At 40.3% G+C, this 7,969-nt stretch overlaps 1 long non-coding RNA gene across 1 annotated transcript; it reads right to left on the bottom strand.

Moving 5' to 3' along the window:
* Positions 1-994: 994 nt before the first annotated feature.
* LOC133223434 (uncharacterized) lies at positions 995-6,434 on the bottom strand. The gene is made up of 3 exons (XR_009728568.1): positions 6,068-6,434; positions 4,453-4,500; positions 995-1,191 (listed from the first exon to the last, which is right to left on the bottom strand). It is a non-coding gene; the product is annotated as an uncharacterized LOC133223434 (long non-coding RNA).
* Between the last annotated feature and the right edge of the window lie 1,535 nt (positions 6,435-7,969).

Here is a 7,969-nt window from a genome sequence, read left to right as displayed (position 1 = left end):
CCCCTCTTAGCATCTTGATGTGAGAGCTTTCACCTCTTTCTACGTAAGTTTTGCAATGACGTCAATATTGAACTAACATCAAGCTTTCTCACCAGGTTTTTCTCCAGGCTTTCTCCCTCCCTTTTTGTTTTTCTCTCTTGACAAATGTTCATTGGTTTTATAAAAAAAAAAACAACACTGCAGTGAAACCTGTAGAATTTATTTATAAGAATCATAGAATCACAGAATAGTTTGGGTTGGAAAGGATGATCCAGTTCCAACCCCCTGCCATGGGCAGGGACAGCTCACACTAGACCATGTTACCAAAGACTCCATCCAACCTGGTCTTGAGCACTGCCAAGGATGGAGCATTCATCACTTCTTTGGGCACCCTGTGCCAGTGCCTCACCACCCTCACATTAAAGGACTTCTTCCTTATATCCAACCTGTTCAATAACAGGGTTTTATCTGGATAACCCCCCTGCACTAGATATATTTAAAGTCCCTCAAGGACTGCTGTACTGGTCTGACCAGCATAAACCCCTTCCAAGACTGCCTGTACAGAGAATTAGCTTGCTACCTGTTATTCTTCTTGCTAAGACTTGGACAAGACTTTGCATTCGTACATGAGCATGTAGAGTATCTCCAGTGTTGCCTTGATCCATGGTCACTTCAGTATCTGTGGAATGTAATGCTGATAAGAAACCTGATACATAAAGATGTGCTGATCTATTCTGCTGAGGCTGCAGAGAGATGTAAGATGGGGCAAGACCACCTCTGCTCAGCCAGCTCAACATGCTGCCCACAGTAAGTAGGTCAGCACTTCTGACTTGAGATATCTGCCAGAATCTTTGTAAAATGACTGATCAAATCCTGTTTAAATCAACAAAGTGAGGGAGACACTCATCTCACAAACTTGCCTTTTAATAGTATTGAATCAGCCTTTATTATCACCACAGTAGCACCCAGAGAAATTCACATCATGTTTCAGAGTGTTTTCTGAGGTGACGAGATATAATCACAGTGAAAGGTGTTTTCCAGAAGTTCCAGGCTGCATTTCCATGTTATGTCACTGTTGCACAGCAGCATCCTCATCTTGGGATGATTCGGAGCTAGACTTTTCCCAGGGTATTGGTCATGGTCCAAAGTGTCAGCGATGTTCAGGACAAAAGCAAATGTCCTTTGAATTCTTTTTTCTCTTGGTATTCCAGGCTGTGAAAATGTAAAGAGTGGGTTTTAGGATGGTTCTTCAAAGGATTGCAATCTATTTTGTCTCCATCTCATCTTCCTGTTTCAAAAGGAAGTAAAATGCTGACATAACAGAGAACCCAAACCTTTGAGCACCTGGGTCATTTGAAAGTGTGCAAAATCCATCTTAGTGTGGGAGATTTGAAAGCTTTTTGCTTGAACAACTAGAAAGCCAAAGAAGTTACCTGATCACCATCTGTAAGCATGCCTTTAATGCTGACATTTCATAAGACCTATAGAAGATGCACTTTTGACTCAGGGGGTTTAATTTCTGAAGGGTTTATGCCACATGACACTGAAGATCATCTTTATATGACATTAAGTGTATAATAGGCAGCTCCAAATGGCCACTGGGAAAAAAAAATGTGAAGGTGTATGCAAGCTAACAAAGATTAAATACTTTACATCTAGCATAGAATACAAAAGGGCTCGACAGATGGATACTGAAGTTGGGTACATGTGAGCTAGAGAGCGAGCTAGAGAGCAGTGTTGTATTTATAACTGTGAAGGCAGCTACTAGATGGGAAAAACTATGTCGGGAAATGATGCTCAGAAGTTTTCAATCTAAGCCACTCTTAAAAAGTAGGTGTTATTTCTATTGGAATGTAGTGGCTCCATAGGAAATCTCATGGATGCCTTCAGTGCTCCATACTACGTCCCAAATTCCTTCCAAACTTTGACTTTTCATTAGTAGTGGACATAATACTTGAAATGAAGCTCCTTCTCCAAAGGAACTTCTCATTTGGAGAACTATCTCAAAGGCTTTTGATACCAAACACTGTAATTTTCTGCGGAAAGGAATTATTTGCAGACATGACAATTCCTGACAGATATTAGTCACTGGAGGGACATCACAGCATGGAGACACATTGCAAGCGTTAGTAATCTTTCTAAAGAGATTTCTCAGGTTTTTGTTTCTTCAGGGGGTATGGCTGTGTGTTTGGCTACAAACTAGGTAGTAGTTTGTAGCTACTATGTTGGGTTTTGTGGTATAGTGAATCATAGCATCCTAGAATAGTCAGGATTGGAAAGGACCTTAAGATCATCCATTTCCAACCCCCTGACATGGGCAGGGACACCTCACACTAGACCATGTCACCCAAAGCTCTGTCCAACCTGGCCTTGAACACTCCAAAGGATGGAGCACTTACCACTTCCTTTGGCACCCTGTTCCAGTGCCTCAGCACCCTCACATTAAAGGACTTCTTCCTCATGTCTAACCTGAACTTCCCCTTTTTCAGACTGTACCCATCAATCACCCCTTGTCCTATCACTACCGGCTAGTTGCTTCCTACTGATACCCTGTGAATAGGCATCCATCTTTGTTTCTGTCCAGATACGGGTGTGAAAATAGTTTCTAATTGCAGCTGATCAGGGAAGGCAGAAAATATCTAGGAACTAAATATTCCTCCATATTTTGTTCCATAGGAAATTTAAACTTGCTTACTAACCCAGCTACAGCCTGTGATGACACTGCAAACCTGCTTAAGAGCATTAGACAGTATGCCAGCATTTATCCACTCAGCAATGACTCTTAATTCCCATTACATTCAAATCCCCATCTTTCGCTGCAGCTTGATTACAACGGTGATTAATTTTAAAGTCAACATATTTACCCCAAATACAACATCATTAAAAAGACTAAACATAAAAGTGCATATTTACAAATATCTTAACTTGATGTGATTAGAACAAACAGTCTCCTCTATCCTTGTTTGGATACACGCAGATGAGCCCAAGCTTCTTTTCCACCTTTATATTTTCATGCCAATAGATGGCACTAGCATTTTCTCCATCTTTTACTACAGTGTTAGCATTCCATATGATACCTACTGCCCTTGCTTGGATTTTCAAAGGGTTGAATTGCTCATTTCCAAAGGGATGGTTTTTCCTTGGAACATATATAATATCACTTCAGTTTTGCTTCCAGCTAATAAATTTCTGCATACTCCATAAAGCCTCAATGCCATGAGACTGACTTTTTCCTATTGTGAAAACAAAATGAATTGCAAGTTTTCATTTCCATACGGATGGGAGAGTCGCCCATAAAAAGCCTGCAGGAGCTCAGTATTGGGTGCCTTAAAACTTTCATGGCTTTTCCCCCATCCTCAGTATGAAAATAGAAAGAAGTTGCTCAGTTTCAATTATAGTTTTATTTGAAGAATAATCAGTGGGTTGCATGAAAAGCAGAGAGATTAAAAAGTGTGAATAAGATTCTCAGTTTATTTTACTTTATCCCATAAACTCGGAAGCTGGTTGAGTTTCCCTTTTCATGCAATGTATGCCAGTTTAGTTTTTCCTAATTAAACCCATATTTTGGAAAATGCATTTTAACATTCTAGAGGTGCTCTTGTCTGTTGCCAGTGTACAGGCCTGGTGAATTAAAGAGAAAATTCAGATGGTCATTGTCATCCCAAACCATTTATTTCCATATGCCTGTGCTTAGGAAAGGCTGATGTTGTGAATGGCTCCTCCAGTGTTAGAGAGTACAGATGGATTTGTATTTCAGAGGGTATCAGGAGTAAACAGGGTATAGATTCAGTTAATTGCCTTGTCAGAGCATCTCTATAGGAAGTGTCAAGGAAAACCTGAAAAGATTCCCCAGTTCCCCTGCTGCTAACAAAACTGGTGTTTCTCCAACTTGAGAGGATATACTAAAGAGAACTGCAGAAATGCTTTTCCCTTCTTGCTATCATCTGCTACATACTGAAGAGGATTCAATGGGACCTCAGATGAATCCATCAACCGAGACAGCCTGTGGAGTCTAATTAAGAAACATGCAAATCTTCTTATATGCACACATTGGTCATACTCCCTCCACTCCCACCCTCTCTATATGGATTTAGGACACAGACATGAGTTAAATTAAGGCTGATGATGGGAAAGTCCCCCTTGTGTTGTTCTAACATCAGGTCATGTCTAACAAGTTATGACGTGAACCCAAAGGACCAAGTGAGTCCTGGCCCCTGTGACATTCATTCTCATCAGATCTCTGTATTACTGATAGATCTGCTTCAATGTGGCAGGTAACTGTCAGCCGGCCCAGGGCAGCAGCATCTTGCATTTGCAATTTAATGCCTGTAACAGTTGCAGTGCCTTTGTTCACTAACACAGAACTAATTAACATGCCAGTTAAAGGCAGCTGGGCTTTGACATGGGAGCAAGCAGAAAGTGTAGAAATTAAACCACTACAATTAATTATGTTTGCCTCTTTGAGTAAGGCACTGGTGTCCTGGGATTTCCTGTCTGTCTTCGTTCCCTTTGTTCATCTTCCTTCCTGGTAATAAAGCAACACTTGTAGAAATTAACTTGGTGGAAATTGATTAAAGGTGGACATTGTTTGCCCATGATAGTAATTGTCTACAATGCCTGATGATGGGAAAATGTGAGCATACCGATGTAGGAACATGCACGTTAATCTTCTCTGCTCAAGCTGGAAGTGTTAGGAGGTGAGTCAAGGAGGTGAGCTCAGTCAGAAAGCATGGAAAGGAAGAGAAATAAAATGAAGGTTACATGGAAGGAAAGTGAGCTCAGCAGCAGCATCCAGTGAGACAGAGTATTCCACAAGTATTACACCCAACTGAGCCAACACAGTAAGAAAACCCTTATAGTGTATTACAGAATTGGGTCTGATGGCTGTGCCTGAAGGTTTCTTGTAATTAACATGAGTGTTGACTTTGGCCTTCTTTCCTCCTCCAGTTTATGCAGGTAAAAGAGTACTGCCCAAGGATTAGATCAAGCACATCCACTTGAGATTCATCCTGTTATAACCTGAGTGGGAAGAGATCTTTATTTTTCCTTCTGATCTTATACTACTAGAAGATGAACATGAGGTGACTCTTTCTAGCCATATGGTTTTCCTGTTCCCTAATGGTTCCCTGTCCCATTCTTGGTATACACCCTATAGGGGAAGGAAAGCTTCATCCGTCTCCATCCATCTTGCATCCAGTGAAAATGGAAATAGGAGATGAGGGAGTCCAAGACTGCAGATAAAAGCAGGGATTATCCTTTGCAATTTGTCATCACACCCATGAGCTCTTGTTAATGGTTTTAGCCTGATAGCCAAGTGTTATCAGAGACTGTTACAGATGGCTACTCGAGAAAACAGGTAAGTAAGGAAAGCTGATTATGGAAAAACACAGAGGGCAAAAAGCATGCAAAACCTAAGGGCTAAAATTAGTCAGGGAGTAAGCAGGCCCTGTTCTGATAGCTGAGATCCCCGTTGTCTAATAAAACTTCATAATTCTTTCCATTATCAGTAGAGTCTGAGATCTTAAATGAGAAAGAAAGAGCAAAAAGCAGAAATAATTTCATAATGCTGCAGCTCCATAAGGAATTTGAAAAAATGGGTTTATCTTTCCCTAACATCATTGTATCCCTCTATTCCTTTAATTTCGGTTCTATTCATCATCAACACAAACTAATCTGAAATATTTTTACCACTTTTTCAGTGTATTTTTTAACACATTATTATGCATCTGTTTGCATAATAATTTCCCCCAAGTCCTTATAAGGATTGTAATAATCCCTTCATGTTAACTTTTATTATTTGATTTCCAACTTCCTCATCTCCAAAGCAAGGGCATGGGGAAATATGTGTATTAACAGAGCTCGCAGCAATTGCTACTGAAAACGATCATCAAAAAAGGATAAGTTTGAACTATTTCACCAGGGCAACAGTATTCACATAGGTATGTTTCTATCAGCCTAGGTTGCAGCCATGATATCATAAGGGCAGAGGAATTGGTTGAGACCAAGTATAAGTAACCTGTCTCTGCCATCAATCAAATCAGAATGACAAGGAAAGATTAAGAAAAGAGCAAGCAGAGGTGATACAGACCCAATTTTCTTCCATCTTCCAATCATTTGCAGTTCACACCTGAGCCTGTTGTAGCTTGTCTGTTTATTAAGCTGCAACAGGGATGTTTTCTGAGGTTTCTTCCAGTTCAGAGGAAGGCCTGAACCCAAACTGCAATTCTGCAAGCAAAATAATCCCTTGAAGAAGCTCTTCAGGTCTGTAACTGTACTGATTTTAGTAGGACAATTTTCTTCATAGTAGCTAGGATGGGGCTGTGTTCTGGATTTGTGCTGGAAACAGTGTTGATGACAAAAGGATGTTTTAGCTATTGCCGAGCAGTGCAAGGCAGTCAAGGCCTTTTCTGCTCTTCACCACACCAGCAAGTAGGCTGGGGGTGCACAAGGAGTTTGGAGGGACACAGCCAGGACAGATGACCCTACCTGACCCAAGGGATGTCCCAGACCAAATGATGTGATAATCAAGCATATAAAGCTGGGGGAAGCAGAGGGTGTTAGGGGTGATGGTGTTTGTCTTCCCAAGTCACTGTTACGTGTGATGGAGCCCTGCTGTCCTGAAGGTGGCTGAAACCCCCTGCCTGATCATGGGAAGTGGTGAATGAATTTCTTGGCTTACTTTGCTTGTGTGCATGGCTTTTGCTTTAGCTATTAACCTGCCTTTATCTCAACACACATTTTCACACTTTTAGGCTTCTGATTCTCTTACTTCATCCCACTGAGAGGGAGAGAGCAAGTGGCTATGTGGGACTGAGCTAGATCTCATTTCTTATGGAAAAAAACTAGAAAGATGGGATGTATGCAGCTGAAAAGTACAGATAAAGGTTGTCATATGTAATACTTAGAATGGTTCAGGCAGGCTGTACCATACACATATCATGCAAGCCCTGTCTGAACGAGAAGGACATTTGGAGTTGCTACAATATTCAAGGGGATGCATAGCAGAGTTAAGTCTTTGGTTATTATTCTCTGTTTTCCATACCTTTCAAAAGAAAAAACCTCAATCACCTTCCAATGATTTCTTCCTCCTGTACAAAGGAAGAAAATCGTAAATATATGTCAGAGCTGTCCTGAGACCTCAAAATGTATCCATAGGTCACTATTACAGCATTTGCCTCTGTCATACATGAAATAAGGAATGTGGCCAGTGTGCTACCTTGTTGGGTACCAAACACCCTGTAATACCGGTGTTTCCACACTTCAATAGCAACACCTTTGAAGTTCACTTTCTAATATTGGTTAAAAGATTACATGAAGACTTTGCCTTTCAGATTCCTTTCCCTGTATATTATAAATTTGCCTGTTCTGCAGAAGAGCAGTACAAGGACTTCGTTCTTTTATTCTAACAGTAAGACAATGTCAATAGATAAGTGTGTGTTGAAACTTCAAGATCATATTATTTAGTCTTAATTCAATTAAACTTTTTTGTGCTTTTGTTGGCAGTTTTCTATTAAGGTCATTCAGCCTAACTCATACTTAAAAAGAAATAGCGGCACAGAGTCTTGCTACTTAATATATAGGAGTGCTTCAATTGCCAAAGTCCAAGGTGAACCCAAGGAAATGACTGCTCAGGTAGATAGGAGGACATGCCAGCAAACAACCAATCTCAGCCAAGTCACTGCTGCCAACCCCAAAGAAAGGTTCTTTTGTCAGTTAATTGTTTTATCTCTATCTGCTCTTCAGAGGTGCTCTAGCCTGTTTCAGAGAGTGAAACTACACTGAGGTCAAGATACCTCAACAGCATAACAAGGTCCCAAGAGCACTAAGAATTTTTCCAGGGATAAAATGAAGATAAAATTAAACTGATAAAAATTAAGATAAATTAAAATAAAAATTAAGATAAAATTTATCTTAAGTTTCAAGAACAGCAAGTATGTTATTGAATCAATGTAAAAACCTTCATAATACATGATGGGAGTGTCCCACACAT

Source organism: Neopsephotus bourkii, unplaced genomic scaffold (genome assembly GCF_033783945.1).
Source record: "Neopsephotus bourkii isolate Nb327-2 ecotype Australia unplaced genomic scaffold, CSIRO-AGI_Nbou_v1 NB_1637, whole genome shotgun sequence".
Taxonomy (NCBI): Eukaryota; Metazoa; Chordata; class Aves; order Psittaciformes; family Psittacidae; genus Neopsephotus; species Neopsephotus bourkii.
This window is presented reverse-complemented; position numbering and strand designations above follow the sequence as displayed.